This window comes from Ursus maritimus, unplaced genomic scaffold, assembly GCF_017311325.1.
Source record: "Ursus maritimus isolate PB19 unplaced genomic scaffold, ASM1731132v1 scaffold_5, whole genome shotgun sequence".
Classification (NCBI taxonomy): Eukaryota; Metazoa; Chordata; class Mammalia; order Carnivora; family Ursidae; genus Ursus; species Ursus maritimus.
The window spans coordinates 73,222,120-73,239,493 of NW_024426663.1; positions in this window are offsets into that span (position 1 = coordinate 73,222,120).

The window sequence follows — 17,374 nt, forward strand, 5'->3', positions numbered from 1 at the left end:
GAACACGGAGCTGGATTCGGGGCTCGATCCAGGGACCCTGGGATCATGACCTGAGCCGAAGGCTGACACTTAACTGACTGAGCCACCCAGGTGCTCCCACCCTTATCCATCTTAAAACAAAAGTCATCTGGCTTCATGGATGTTACCATGTTCCCCTACAAACTCTTTGTTCAGGACCTTCTAAGTGACTCCGACTTCCTCCTCTCTAGGAGTCATTGCAATGAATTGAACTTTTCCTTACTACAGCCGTTACCAATCATTCAATGGGACTCCCAGGCTTAGGGCATCACGGCCTCTGCCAACCTTCGATTTCTGTTGATTCTCAGCTTTTCGGCCAGAAGAGCTAATTCATAGTTTTACTTATGCTACTTCTGTTCAGATTTAGTTTGAAATAAAAACACCAGCAACTTTTTTTTTTTAAAGGTGCGTTGTCTATCATTTTCAAACCCTGGGGCCTAAATTATCCAAGAGGATCTTCAGAATAAATTTACATGAATTCACCACCTCAAACCCCACGGGAAAAATGAAACACATTTTCTGTTTTCTCCTTAGAAATCCCCTGCTCCCTTAGGACGTACAGGAGGTGGTTTTCCCCCAGGAAGATGAGCTGTTCACGGCGAACCCACAGTAACATATAATTCAAACAAAGGGGGTCAAGCCCAGAGACGGTCACTGAGCGGGTACCCCACTGACTCTTAAACACAGTTTTTCTTCCCCTTCACTTTTGATCATCTTCTACTTGCATATTACTTAGAGTTCATCTCAAAATGTATCATTTATTCTGTCTCATACTTCTTTTCTGACCTAATATCTGAATCAAGATGACCGCCTTCTGAAAACTGACCTAATTGTCCGGATGCCTGACTGAGACAGTCTGTTGCAGAACACGCTATTTACCATCGAAGAGATGGTGGGTGTTTCGCAGCACAAAGAACATAGCATCTAGATAACAAAACATTAAAAATATAAATTAATATCGGTTAATATATGGTCTACAAATATAAAAATCAATGTGTAAATATAAATAACTGCTGTATGTATAGTTATACATATACAAACTGTATATTTAAATATAATGTATATTTACACATAAATACATATATATTCTACAGAAAGCTGTATAGATGTATGTTTTTAAGATGGTTGATTTCCAAACCCAGGTAATGGTATAATTAACCAAATATAAAAAATATATTTTATACCAACATGGTATAAAATAATGTCTTCTCTAAGACATCCATACGAAGAGGAGAAAAACTGAATGAAATCTTCCATTCAGTAAACTCAGACTCAAAGTGATTTAAGCCAGTAATTTATTATGTCACAAAAGTATAGACCCATCTTTGTTCATTCGGTGAATCGGTGATCTTACCAGCATCCCAGGTTCTCTTCCTCTCTTTCATCTGCCTTTAATAGTATCAGCCAGGTCCATGTTCGCTTGTGCAATTTTGACTAAGGCCAGCAGCTGCCCTAGCAGCACCCAGCATCCACAGTTAGGCAATCCAAGTTCTTTTCTTCAAATTGACTGGACCAATTTACACCAGTACCCATGCCTGCACTAAGAATCGTTCTAATTATGGGACGCCTGGATGGTTCAGTCGGTTAAGGTCTGCCTTTGGCTCAGATCATGATCCCAGGGTCCTGAGATCAAGTCCCGCATCGGACTCTCTGCTCAGCAGGGAACCTGCTTCTCCCTCTGCTTGCCTCTCCCCCTGCTTGTGCTCTCCCCCCCTGCTTGTGCTCTCCCCTCCTCGCCCACTCCCTCTCTCTCTCTCTCTGACAAATAAATAATCTTTAGGAAAAAGGAAAAAAAAAATAGTTCTAATTAGCTGATTAGCTCCTGCTTGGGTTCCTGAATCCATTGTTGGTAGTGGAGGTGGGGGTTAGCATGATTCAACCAATCGGAAGCCACCCCTGCAGTCACACTTGGATTCAGCATCCCCCCAGCCCAATGGGTTGGCTGGAAAAGGGTTGCTATTGCTACCTCAACAAAATTGAGGTTCTCTTAGTAAGGTCCAAGTATGGGAATGCACACTGAGTAAGAAAGAGGCTTTCTACAGATCCTTTTCAAGAAAGACAAAATATTTTAAATGTCATGTATTTAATTATCACAATCAACATCACAGTGCCTGACCTCCTCATGGTCAGTATTTAAATCATAGTTTCTTCTAAATTAAAATGGTTAGCAAGACAAAACACCAACAAATCAGAGAGAATAAATCATAGTTTTTTGAGCCATGACCTGGGAAGAGAGACTAAGGTTTCCTTCCCATTGCTAGATAGATAAACCTGCTCGGTCTCTGAATGGACCCAGGTGCAGTGGAACTCAATTGTGAGTTTCCAAGGTGAGATGGAAAATCCCACTGTGAACAGGACTGATCGCCTTTGGAGCCACATGAGGCTCAGTGAAAAACATAGATCTCATGATCTAGGGTCAATGCCTCCCAGAGGTCAGCAATGCCTTACAGCTTGGAGCCAACTAGATCCACCCCCACCACCACCACGCGCACACACACGTATGTACACGCAAGCAACAAATCTAAGCCTAGACAGCCACGCTATACCCCCGCGGAATTACCGCTGTCCAGCAGTAAATTTGCTGGCACTAAGATGAAGCAGGAGGGCTGCCCCCACCCTGGGCACGATTCAGTCGGGCACTTGCATAATTCCGACAGTCGTCCTGGGCCCCTCTCTGGCCTCACCCCCATCCCAGCCCTGGTGTACCCCCATTTCCCTCCAATCCACATTCCACCACTTGCTTCTCCAGTTCAATCAGCCTTAGAGCCCATTGAGTTACCCTTGGTATTTTCATCCCTTTCTTCTCTAAGAGTATTTAATTTTGTCAGTATTAATTTCTCTCTCTCAACATAAAGAACGCTTAATTGTTGTACCTTACCCCACCCCCACGCCCAGCAAGAAGGGGTTTAGAGATTACGGCTGGATGTGTGAGGTTTTTTTCTTTTTGAAGTGTTTTGTGCTTTGGGGATGAAAGGTGTTTCACGACTTCAAAGCATTCCCATTATTATCTGTCCACGATTCAGGACAATCAGGGTAATTTGGCAACAGCTTTTCTTCTTGGCAGAAGAAAAGGCTGATTGCAGAAGAGGGCTGGGGGGCGGATTATGTGCAGTTTATGTGAGGTTAAGGTCACGGGCAATGCAAGATAAAAAAGCTCTTTGTTTTATGAATAAATACAAGATTTCTGATTTATCCCCTTATTTCAGAATAACAGCATACGCTCATTTTTTAAATGTTTCAAATACCCTTTTCCCACAGCTTTAGAGGGAAACTTCCTCCACGTATGAATTTATTATCCACAGTTTATGTTTTGCAGTCATGAATCTTCAGTGTCCAAGCCAACTCTGAGGCCGATTGAGATACTCCCCATCAATTACGTCGTCTGTGGCGGTTCCTTGCACTGAGATCTATTCGCGCTTTAGAATAAGGTAGTGACTGATATCCATAACTTAAGGCAGGGACACTGGACATCACTACAAATAGAGTGAGCCCAAATCTCAAGACTATTCGCTTCCGGTAGCAAATTAAGTAGGAATGCGTCATCGAGGAATGTGATTTAATTCACATCCTCGAGGTATGTCCCGTAATTCTTCCGCTTTGCTCTGATCGTTGAAATTCTCTGCTGCCTTTGGAAATTTAGCTCTCATTTTCCCCCAGAAAAAAACAAGTTTTCAAGAAGATATATTTGACTCGCCTAGGAACCTAGGAGCTTTATCATTCCCGAGGAGCATTTCTCGTTGGTTATTTTAAGGCATTTTATTACACTTCTCTCTTTTAATTAGTTTTAAATCCAGGTCTCTTTCTCCTGCACACCCTTCTCCTCGTTAGTTAGGGAAGTCTCTTCTGCTAAAAATGGGGGCTGCTTCACGCTTAGAAAAATGCACTGATTTCGCTAACATCTGGTCTAAACACCAGGAGTTGTGAGAATAGGTATTCACACGTAGGTCTGCGAGATGTCAGCGTGTTAGCTGCTGCTCTTCGCCAACTCGTGCACAACAGGTGTAATTAGAAGATGAGGGGGCTTCTCACAAAGCTAAAGCCAAGTGAATTTCACTTCGTCTGAAGACAATCAAGGAAGTTTTCTAACAAGATTACATGACTTTAAGCGCTATTCATATAATTAAACGGATGCTTTTCCACCCTTCTAGAACTAGGGCCTGGACTAAAAATACAGCCATGTATTCCTTTTAAAACATTTCTACACAGGGGCGCCTGGGTGGCTCAGTCGTTAAGCGTCTGCCTTTGGCTCAGGGCGTGATCCCAGCGTTCTGGGATTGAGTCCCACATCAGGCTCCTCTGCTAGGAGCCTGCTTCTTCCTCTCCCACTCCCCCTGCTGTGTTCCCTCTCTCGCTGGCTGTCTCTGTCAAATAAATAAATAAAATCTTTTAAAAAAATAAAACATTTCTACACAAAATAATGTATTAATAATTGGGCGTAATTAGAATAGTATTCCCTCACTCTCTGTTTCTGTTTGCCTCTCGTTCACACGTACTCGTATACACACACTATATCCTGACTCATCACACTGTTCACTCTTCCAAGTAGCATAACACCTTGCTCTTGAAATAACTAAAAAAAAAATTATCATATGGTTTCTCTCATCTATGGAACATAAGAACTAGGAAGATCGGTAGGGGAAGAAGGGATAAAGAAAGGGGGGGTAATCAGAAGGGGGAATGAAACATGAGAGACTATGGACTATGAGAAACAAACTGAGGGCTTCAGAGGTGAGGGGGGCGGAGGAATGGGATAGACTGGTGATGGGTAGTAAGGAGGGCATGTATTGCATGGTGCCCTGGGTGTTATACGCAACTAATGAATCATCGAACTTTGCATCAGAAACCAGGGATGTACTGTACGGTGACTAACATAATAAAAAAATATTAAAAAAATATAAATCCCATCTATTCCGTGCTTGAAACTATGTTTACATTCTAACCCAGTTGCACGGGAAAACAGAAAACTCCACATTCAGGAACCAATCTCCAGATCCTTCCCCAAGAGCAAACCACCTCTCAGTCGTGTTCAAAGGAGGACACGGTGTCCCTATCTTTTTCATTCTTGGCTCTTGCTTGTTGGAAGCCTCGGTCTTCATTGACCTTCCATACCTTCTCTTGGACTCATTCTCTCTTTACAGTAGAATATGGTCCTCAACCCCAGGGGACCAGAAATGACAATATAAATTACATTGCTATCTGGAGTTTCAAGATGAGGGTTCACAGTGGTATTTCTTTTTTATAAGTCTCTGCATTCACCGGGTTCTATTCCCTCTAGCGCCAGAGCGGGGCTGGAGTCAAGATTCCACCGCTATAAAGGAGGTGTGTCCTCAATAGAAAATACCGAGGAAAGACTATGTCCCAGTTCACTGCCCTATAATATCGGAAGTCTTCAGTACGACATCGTTTCTTGGCCTTCTGGCTAAGATCAAGTCAAGTCTTCAGTAAGAAACCCGAGGAAAAGAGAATGAATCAGCAGCTATCCCCACGCACTTTCCACTTGCAAGGTCTTTGCAGAAGGATAGAGGAGTTCCTGACCAAGTTTCAAAAGGTATCTATCTGAAACCAAAACTCTACAGTATTCATTCCTCTAACTGGCACCTCCTTTGGTGCCAGTTTGGGATGCAATCCTCCTTCTATAGAAAACACACACTCTTGGTTTTCTTTCTCAATTCCTGAATGTTGGTTTCATGATTACGGTCAAGAGCGGCCTTGTTTGACCACTGGTGTTGCCATGTCACAGGGGCCAGGAAGAAGATCCAGAGTCACTCCATGAAAATCACTGTCAGGATTTGTGAAAGTTGTGAGTCAACTGATAGTCTGACTACAGTAACTTGTTCATCTCGTTAATTGATTATTAGACCTTTAGGTTGGGCTTTAATTAATAATCTCATTTTTATTCTTTAAAAGTGGAGATGGGTATTTTGCGACAGCTCATTTGAAATATTTTTCCGCAGGACAAAATGGTTGCATACTTCCTTTGTGGTATAAAAATTTGAGGCCATCATTAGCAAGGTTTGACTCTGTCTGCTGTGACTGATGACTTTCTTCCCATCCCAAGGATGGTGGCCTTCTATCCAGGCACGGATCCTTCAAAGAGTTCCAAATTTTCATAAAAGGGCAATAACCCTTCCTCAGATGTCCTGATGATTAGAACCCATGACTGTGCCTTGACCTAGTGAAGTGGCTCAAGTATACTTTGCTTATGTGTCATAAAATGTAGTTTTCTTTTATCCCAAGAAAAGCTGGAAATTTAGTTTTGGTTTAACATGTATTGTAATGTTTATTCAAGTTAAAAATTATAAATTCCCCTTCTTTCTTAAGCTTGTGAATTTAGGTGACCCATCACACCATCTATTTATAATCTAGCCGACTTTAGCAATTATTTCTCAAGGGCCTCTAAGTAATATGTGCTGGTATGAACAGAATTAGCTGAACACATTCCAACTTGTATAACAGCCATTTAGTAAACCTGTGACTTTTGCTTCCTTCTTAAAGTTCTTATCTCTGACAATACAAATCACCAACATGTAAGTAACACCTAAACATAATTAAATTTATGAATATGGTGAATCTAGAATTATTACTATCCCCACACTGTTTATTCACTTGGTACACTTTCTTGAATTTGTAAGATTGAATCCATTACTCAGTTACACATTTTCCATTAAAAGTGCAGGAACTGTCAAGCTACTGCCATTTTCTCTGACATATTTTTAACTACGTAAAACCTCAAATAAACAAAATTCTTCTTTTTAACACTGAAAGATTAATACTATGATGTTTAGTTTCTAAGCTTCTAAGAACATATTATTTAATATCCAATACTTAAGATTTCAGCAGCAATTACCTAACAAATATTAGTTATAAAGCAGAGTCCTAACAATGAATACTTGTGAACATCCCACCCATGTACAAAGTAAAAGACAGTGGTAATATTGCCTTTAAAGAGTTCCGTCCTCATCACCCCACTTCAGCCTAGACATGACCTTTTGTCTATTCAAATATTTTAGTGTATCAGCCCTTGCCTATTTTTAGGTATATTTATTTTATCACTTATGTATATATCCCTAAACGAGGTATTATTTCTCTTTCGGGGGGTTTTGTGCCAATTTTTTTAAATTGATTGTAACTAACTCTTAAACATCCCATAATTTTAAGAGGTGTTCTCATGAAAGACTCCTGGTAAACCATACCTACTCAGTTTTCACTCTTCTCACACCTACAGAGATTTAATGTCCCCCAGTTGCTATTAAGAACTCCTTTTTATATTCTTGATATTGTGGGTTCAAAACTTTAAGAGGGTTGAGCATCTTAGAACACATGTTCAATTCTCTGCTCAGAGAAGTCTGTAACTTTTACCAATATTAACTGTTTAAGACGCTTTATATTTTGTCTTTTAAGATGTCTAGATCTGTACACAGCTAACCATATAAACACCTGGACTTCATCATGCCCTTAAAGATGAAAAACGTCTGTTTCAAGACTCCCGAAATTTATGAGATCATGCTTGATTTCAAAGTTGGGGCCAAATATTACTGATATTTGAAAAGATATTAGATTGGTTTTAGGAGCTCTCAAACTGCTTACTTGAGATCACTCTCCAATACCCAAAAGATAGATAAATAAATAAATAAATAAATAAATAAATAAATAAATAAATAAATAAAATCTTATTACAGGAGCTATTAATTTATTCTAGGTTTAAATCATACACCACTTCCACTGCCTACCAACCTTCACAAGGTAAGACTCCCCTACTTTATTTAATCCTCACAAAAAGTGATCTATTTACATGTGTTTAGTATACAAAGGTTTGCTCTTAAAATGAGATAAACTCAACTCTGGACCTCCAGCCCTCTATTACGCATTTCTATCTTTCCCCTATTTAAGGGGGGGAAGTGGAAAGCTTAGACTCAGGTATTTTGGAAACCCAAACATCTATACATAGACATTCCTTCTGTTCCTTTTGAATTCAATGGCTCTCAGGTTTCAGCATGGTGAAGAATGACCAATGACCAAGTGGGCAGGTGTGGTAGGTAGTCTACCCAGTACACTGAGTAGGATTCTATATACAAACAGGGCATCTCACTTGACAGAAGACTGAAGAGCTTGTCCAAAGTAAATCTGACTGAAAATGATTTTAGCTATAGGCCTTGATTACAGGACCCAGCGCTTGCTTGTGCTTGCTTAAAGAAGCATTTCTTCTCTTCATTTTTAATTCATTTCTGATAAATACCTTCCAAATGCTCAGCTTCAAGAAACAACGCTTGTCAGGGACGGCCTGCCACCTTTCCAGTCACTTAAACAGAAATCCTTAAGTGAGAGATTCTGCTGATGGTTTTCAGGAGACCTAAAATGCCCCAAAATTCTATGTAAAAGTGGCTTTCTGTCAACACTTTTCAGAAGAGCAGCTCACTGCTTTCAGCAGATTAAGTCAGCAGTTCCCAACATTTCTTATGCTATGGTACAAATAGAAAATTACGATATTTGCATAGCACACAGGGGAGATCTCGATGGGTTTGAGGATAACTAAGTGGAGAGTGATTTAAAATTCATTACATTTTCTTATTATGTAATTATAACCATGAAATGCAAAGCATGAGAGAGGACAATAATCATCAAATGTACACAAAATGTCCAAATCAAGTATTTCTAAATATTTAATAAAAATATCCAGGTTGCTTAGTGAACCTAACTTTTCAGTATTCAGTTTTCTTTTTCTTTTTCTTTTTTTTTTTTTTGAGAGCGAGCGAGCGAGTGCACAAGTGCATGAGTGGTGCGGGGAGGGGCAGAGGGAGAGAGGGAGAGAGAATATCAAGTAGACTCCCTGCTGAGTGCTGAGCCCAACACGGGGCTTGATCTCAGGCCCCTGAGATCATGACCTGAGCCAAAATCAACAGGTGGGTGTTTAACTAACTGAGCCACCCAGTCGCCCCTCAGGTTAATTCTTAAGATAACCACGTGCATTTCTCAGTGAAAGCATTTTAATAATGATGTACTCAAACTCTCGAGAGTCACAATGAGTGAGAAAATGGGCTTGTATACAGGGAACAAGAAGTGTAAAGCTGGCTCAAGGTGAAGTAACGGGGACCAGAACTCCATTTGCATATCAAACAAGCAATTCCACACAAAATATGTGCAAGAATGCTACCAAGACAGCGGACATCAAACAACAAATACGGTGATCTCTGAGAGACAGAAAACACATGATGGGAGTCTTACGGTGAGCCCAAGCCTATAGCTCTGGGAGAATTTCAGCACGAGCTATGGAGCTGGGAGAATGAAGCAGAACCCAGAAGACTGCCTGAATTGATGAGAAGGAGGTAAGAACTCGAGGATATTAAGACGGCTAAAGTTCCTAGAAGGATACCAGGGAGAAAAGAACCATCTAGAGTAGTTTAGGACTATCACCACCATTAATTGGAGGACTGCACAGCTCCCATGCAAGCATTCAGCAAAGTCCTGACCGGCATGTGCACGTGAAGAACAGTACCCGAAGCCAGGCAGCAAACCATCTGAAAGAATACAAGACAACAAATAGCTCACGGGGCACTGGCTAGAATAACAAGGAAGATCTTGACCCACTAATAGGCAACAGTTAGCCCTAAAGTGACCCACTGTTCTGGCCTCGCCTAGCAAATCCTAAAATCATGACTCAGTAGGGGGTAACAGCTTCCCAGAAAAAGAGCACGAAAAAAACTTATAGGAATATAAAAATATTCAGCATCCAAAAATTAACAGCTACAAGGTTTGGCATCCAATGAAAGATTACCAGGCATGCAAAGGAGAAACTAAAATGAGGACAATAATTAATCAAAACAGACCAAGTACTAACACATATGTCAGAACTTGTTGGCAAGGACATTAAAATGGTTATTATAATTGTATTCCACATTTTTTTAGAAGTACAGATGTGGGATATATAAAAAGCACTCAAATCAAGCCACCAGAAGATACAAACTACTCTGTCTGGAGAAGAAACATACAGCAGACGGGATTAGTACCAGATTCGGCAGTACCAAAGGAAAGCTCAGCCAGTCTGAATCTACTCAAAACAAGACAAGAGAAAAAATCCACTTAACAAGCGCAAAGACCATCAGTGAAATATGGGGAAATTTTGAGAAGCCCAATATATGTGTAATTGGAGTCTCTGAAAGAAAACTGAAAGATGGTAGACTGAAAAATATTTGAAGAATGTGATTTTTTTCAAAATTTGGCAACTATAAGCCCATAGATGCAGTAAGTTCAACTAGCCCCAAGCACATCAGTCATGAAGATAAATACACCAAAAACAGGATAATCAAATTGCTCACAACCAGTTTTACAGAGAGACACTTAAAAGCAGCCAGAGAGAAGATATTTACTATAGAGGAACCAAATCACCATGATAACAGAGAGCTTATCAGAAATCATCCCAGTGAAAACACAATGGAACAACACTGTCCAGTAGCAAAAGGGGGTGGGGGTGGGGGAACTGTCAACGTAAAATTCTATATCCAGCAAAAATATGTTTCATAAAGACAAATTTAAAACATTCTCAGACAGAAAACTTGAAAGAAACCATCACTCTCCCATCACGTAGTATAAACAGAAAGAAACTGATACCACCCGGACTATAAATCTATGCAAACAAGTGACAAGCACAAGACATACTAACTACACGGGTAAACATACACAACAGTTGCTTTTCTTTTAATATATATTTTTAAAATAATTGTTTAAATACAAAGGCCAGGATGGGAAATGAAATTTGTGATGGTAAGATTCTTATACAATACATGAAGTGATACAACATTGCTTAAAGGTAAACAGAGATAAAGGTGTAGACTATAGTTATTTATCCAAAGGAATAACTAAAATGGCCAAATATTTATAGCTAATAACCCTCGAAAGGCGAGAGAGATAAAAATATATGTATATTTTAATAATCCAGAATAAAGCGCAGGGAAGAGTGAACAAAGAACAGATGGGGCAAGTAGAAACAAATACCAAGAAGGCAACGTGAAATCTCAGCTTATCAATAATCGTATTAAGTGTAAACAATCTAAGCAACCCAATGAAAAGTGAGATTGTCAAACTGAATTTAAAAAGAACATTATATGCTGCTTACAAGACAAGCACTTACAGTGTAAAGATAAGTTGAATTAGGTGAAAAGAAAGAGGATGGGAAAAGGTCTATCATATTAATACCAATTAAAAGACAGCTGGGGTGTTTAGATTAGTTTCAAAATAGAATGGAGAATTAATAGTATTATCAGAGACAGACAAAGTTCTTCATAGTGATGAAGGGCCAGTTCATCAAGGAAACATAACAACCCTAAATGTTTACGCACCTAATATTAGATCTCCAAAATTAATAAAGCAAAAACTGGAAGAACTAGAGAGAGAAATATATCAATTCAACAGGTCTAGTCAGAGATTTTGAAAACTCGCTCTCAGTAAATGACAGAAAAAGGAGACAGAAAAGCAGTAAAGAAAGCCCTATCAACTAATTTGACCCAAGTGACATTCACAAAATATACAACGAGAGTAGAACAGTTTGTGTGGGCTTTTTTTTTTTTTTTTCCAGATGTGGTTTTCAAGTGCACAGGAGGCAATTACTTTGATTATAATCTAAACCAAAAAGCAAATTTCAATAAATTTTAAATAATTTAAAGTTTGTAAAATATGGTCTTTGATCACAGTGGAATTAGAGCAGAAATTAACAGCATAATTACCTCTAGGAATCCTTAAATATTTGTAAACTAACAGTCCCCAAAATTCAATGGGTGGAACATCAAAAAGCAACATGGAAAATGTTTTGAACTGAATAAAAGTGTAAGCCCAACATATGTCAATTAGTGGGATGCCGGTAAAAAAGGATTCAGTGCAGGACGTGACAGCACTAGTCGACATTAGAGAAGAAGAAAGGTCTCATAGTAATGACCTTTCCACATTAAGTAACCAGGAAAAGAGCAAATTAAATCCAAAGCAGGCAGAAGAAAGAAAATAATAAAAATGAAAATGAAAATTAACAGAAGGAAAGCAAGAGAGATAAGCAAAGGAACCAATTTTACTGAGAAGAGATAAGTAGATAAGATAGATAAAAATTCTAGCGACACTGGCCAGGAGAATAAAGAGGATGTAGACCGCTAATATGAATTATGAGAGAGGGAATTTCACTACACGCTCTACAAATAATAAAAGGTTAGTAAGCGAGTATTACTAAGAACCTTTCGCTAATACATCTGAACACTTGAACGAAGTGAACAAATTTCTGGAAAGACGCCAACTCAAGAAGAAACAGAAAACCCTTGATAGACTTGTATCTAAGAAAGAAATTGGGTACATAGTAAAAACATGGGCACCAAGAAAAACGTAGACCCAGAGAGCTTCCCTGGTAATGCACCCAAATATTTAAGAAAAATATACTGACTTACTTTGTTTCAGCAAATTGACGGGGAGGGAACACACCTCAACTCCTTTTGTGAGGCCGGCATTATTAACTCCTATCAATAGCATGACGAGGAAATAGAAAGCTGGCTGAAGACAGAGCATAAGCCTACACCCCGCAACCTGCCCCCACCGCACCCCCCGCCCCCACTCCTGGGTGGGATTAGTGATGTTCCTCCAGCAAGTTCCCAACTATCTTCATGCTAATGCCTTGCTAGAGGGAAAACAACCTTAACCTGACAATGGTGAGGCCTGGGGTAACCTGTGAGTCTTCTTTAACATATGAAAGTACTTTCTCATCCTCCCTCTTTCCTTACCTCCCCCAACGCCCTAGTATTTAATCAGCCGCCCCTCACAACCCGGGGCAGCAGCTCTTTCTGCCCACGGTCCCGTCCCCGTGCTTTCATAAACCACCATTCTGCACCAAAGACGCCTCAAGAGTTCTTTCCTGGTCATCAGCTCTGGACTCCACCCCACTGAACCTCATCTATATTCCAAAACCACATCAAGCCGATAAGGACATTACAAGAAAGCAAAGCCACAGACCAAGCGACGTCATGCACACAGATCCAGACATTCTTTTTTTTTTTTTTTTAATGATTTTTTATTATATTATGTTAGTCACCATACAGTACATCCCCGGTTTCCGATGTAAGGCTCGATGATTCATTAGTTGCGTATAACACCCAGTGCACCATGCAATACGTGCCCTCCTTACTACCCATCACTGGTCTATCCCATTCCCCCACCCCCTCCCCTCTGAAGCCCTCAGTTTGTTTCTCAGAGTCCATAGTCTCTCATGCTTCATTCCTCCTTCTGATTACCCCCCTTTTCTTTATCCCTTTCTTCCCCTACTGATCTTCCTAGTTCTTATGTTCCATAGATGAGAGAAATCATATGATAATTGTCTTTCTCTGCTTGACTTACTTCACGCCAGATATTCTGAGCAACATTTTAGAACTCAAATCCAACTTCACATAAAAAACAGAAAACATCCTAAGTGAGGTGTTTCCCAACATTACATTTGCTTAACTTTTTTTTTTTTTTAAATCAGTGCATGTCAATGCATTTAAGAATATGCAGAGGAGGCATTAGAGAACTAACTCATTTCTGATAAAAACTTAGAATAGAAAATCACTTCCTCAAACTGGGTAAAGGGCACCTACAAAAACAAAACTAACAAAAAACAAACACAAAAAACAAGCCCCAAAGCAAAATCTATAGCAGATTTAACACTTCCTGGTAAAAAGTTAAATGATTTCCCCCCAAGATCAGGAAAAGTCCGAAGACATGTATGCTCTCGCTACTGTCATTCAACACTATACTGCAAGTTCTGGCGAGTGCAATCAGGTGAGAAAAATAAACAAAATACACCCTGAATGGAGACATAAAAATAAAATAGTCTTCCTTCACAGATCCTATTGACCTCTATGTAGCAAGCCAATTGAATCTACAAAAAGCTATTAGGTCCAAAAAATTAGTTTATGAAGGTGCAAGACCAACGGACAAAAATCACTGGTATTTCTATGTATTAGCAACAACAGAAATTAAAATTATAAAATATACTATAGCAACAGAAAATATGAAATACTTAAGAATAAATCTGATTTTTTTAAAAATGCAAAATGACCTGTATATTGCAAACTTTGAGACATTGTTGAGAGAAATTAAACAACACCTAAATAAATGGAGTCATAGGTCAAAAGAGTCAATGTGGTTAAAATTTCTCTTCTCCCGGAAATGATCTGTAGATTTCATGAAAGCCCAATCAAAATGCAACAGGCTTTATTTTTTATAAAAACAGACAAGCTAATTTTAAAATTTACATGGAAATACAAGTGACACGGAAAACCCAAAACAATTTTGAAAAGGTATAAAGGTAGAGGGTGAGGGCAACCTTGTTTTAATATTTAAAAATCTATAGTTATCAACATTTCTGTGAAAAAATAAATAGAACAGAACAGAGGATCAGAAATGCTCCCATGCAAAAAGACAACGGTTTGGTTTTTTTTTAAGGTGAAAAGGTCATTTCAGTAGGTAGTCTTCTTAACCAATGTTGAGGGAACAATTAAATAGCTAGCTATATGCAAAAAGAAAAAATAAAACAAAAAAAAAGAACTATCCACACTTCTCACCATATGCAAAAATGTACTCAAAGTGAATCACAGATATAAATGTAAACTGTAAAATCATATAACTGCTTTAAGAAAGCACAAGAGAATGTCTCTGTGACCTTGAGCTAGGTAAAGATTTCTTCAACGTAACTTCGGAGCCATGATCCATGAAGAACAGAGAAATTGGACTTCACCAACTTTAGAAACTCCTGCTTTCAAAGGACACTTTTAAGAAAAAGAGAAGATAAGGTATGGGCAGAAAGAGGATATTTGCAAATTATATATCTGGCAGAAAAAACTTGTATCCGGAGCACAGAAAGAACCCTGAAAACACAGTAATAAGAAAATTAACAACCCAATTAAGTGAGCAAAAGATCTGAATAGATACTGCACACACACACACACACACACACACACACAAATACAAATGGCAAAAATGCACAAGAAAACTGGATCACTAGTAGTTAACAACATGCGAATTTAAACTATGAGACGCCATGACATACAGTCCTGTGCAGTGAATTTTTTAAAAACTGACCACTGCAAGCAATGGCGAGGATATGGAGGCACCGAGTCTTACGCGCCGCTGACGGAAATAGAAAAACGGCACCAACACTTGCAAAACAGTTAACAGTCTCCTAATAAGTCAAACATGTACCTGTCACATGATCCCATCATTCCTCTCCTATGTCTTTATCTGAAAATGAAGACGAGGACCACACGAAGTCTTACGTAGGCAAGGTCACCACAGCTTTATTTATCATCGCCCCAAACTAGAGCTATCTCAAATACACAGAAGTATGTGGGTGAAGGGAAGGTCTTGGTATATCCATAAAATAGATTACTTGGCCATACAAAGAAAAAGTATCATATGTGCCACAACATGCGTGCATCTCAAAGTAAGTTTGCCAGTGCCAGAAGGCAGACCAACGAGCGGACATAGCTTAGGATTCCAATCACGAAGAACCTAGACCTGCGGTTAAGCGTTCTCTCCACAGGCTCTCGTGGTGATCGTCCGTCCGTCACCGGGTCTCTGCTGCAACAACTCGGCTCTGCTACTGTAGAGCCAAAGCAGTCACAGGCAACGCGTAATTGAATAAACACGGTTGTGTAACAATAAAGCTTTATTTATACGAATAAGCAGTTGACTCACAGGCCACGTAGTTTATCAACACCCGCTGTAGAAAATGCCCGCCGATCCACGGGAGAGAGAGCAGATCAGTGGTTCCCAGGAGAGGAAGGAGCATTAAGGAGCAGGGGGGAAGGATTCCAAGGGGGCAGGAGGAAACTTTGGGGAGTGAACGTGATGGACTTCCTGTTCACTCTTGACTGCAGTGATGGTTTCACAGGGCATATGTCAAACATACTGAATTAGACAATTAAAATAGATGCAGTTGATTATGTCAATTATATCTCAATAAAGTTAACAGAAAGCCGGAAAAAAAAGTGTAAGACTTTCTCGTATCCTTTAAGAAATTTACAGCAGTTGACATTTTTAGTTCAAGAAGCTCACAGCTCTTGTTTTTCTTCCATAATCCGATGTAATGTTGAATTTCAAATGCAATCACACTTTTTTTCACAGCAAGTTTTTGTTTTTGTTTTTAATGAAGTTCTCATTTGCAGTATGTTAGAGTCGCCAGACTGCTAGTTGGAAGGGCACGTCAAGGGCAAAGAGGAGTATTTGTTATGTGAGAAGAAAAATATTTAGGGGGCGCCTGGGTGGCTCAGTCATTAAGCGTCTGCCTTCGGCTCAGGGCGTGATCCCGGCGTTATGGGATCGAGCCCCACATCAGGCTCCTCTGCTGGGAGCCTGCTTCTTCCTCTCCCACTCCCCCTGCTTGTGTTCCCTCTCTCGCTGGCTGTCTCTGTGTCAAATAAATAAAATAAAATCTTTAAAAAAAAAGGGAAAACATTTAGGTACTCCCCTTTCTGTGCTTGCCCAAAACCTCTGCCCTGTCCCACAACTCCCTCACCTTTCCCCCCATTTCAGTAGCCACGACTCATCCGTGTACAGGAACACCAACACCTGCGACAAGTCCATGGCGCTCTCATTACAGATCAGGAAGGGTGCGTTCTCCAACTGGATGAATGGCAAGGTAGGACCAGCTCCTTAAGCAGGCTCAGGGAATGTGGGACGACCAATGACAGCTGACGCTCTCGATTCCTGCCATCCACCTAGGTCACCACTCAGGTACGTGACTGCGGCTACTCCAGACACACTAGTTGCTCTGAGGACCTAGGCGCTCCTCACCCCGTCACTATCATCCATCCACCATGGAACAGAATGGGCAGCCAACTGTGCGGCTCTGTCCTAAGGCTTTGGCCCGAGAGGAGCTCGGCACATGACATACATGTTTGACGCCTACTACGCTGGCTGCCACCAGCTCTGCTTTTGAGTAATTGTGCCTGACATGACCTCCTGGTACTCTACTGAGGGGAGCTGGGAGAAGCAGGAAGCTCTCCTTTCAAGGTTCTCCAGTGTACACAGTAGAGAAGTTCTCAAGAATGTGTGTGTGATTTGGTCATTCAGAGCACGGGATGGCGACCCAGAGTAGATCTGGGTTGGAACCCCAGCTCCACCACTTCCCAGCTGCACTTCTAGAAGCACTTCACTTAACTTTTCTTTGCCTCAAGTTGCCAATATTCCCCATTAGACTAACTCCCAGTTTTCTATGATGATTAAATGGGGTCATGGAAGCAAAGTGCTGGATTACGTGTCAGTGATTAATACAATTACTATGCATGAGGTCCCTTAGAGGAATGGATTTCTGTTCTCGGTATCTGTGGAAGTAGGGTTTTTCCCAAAGTTG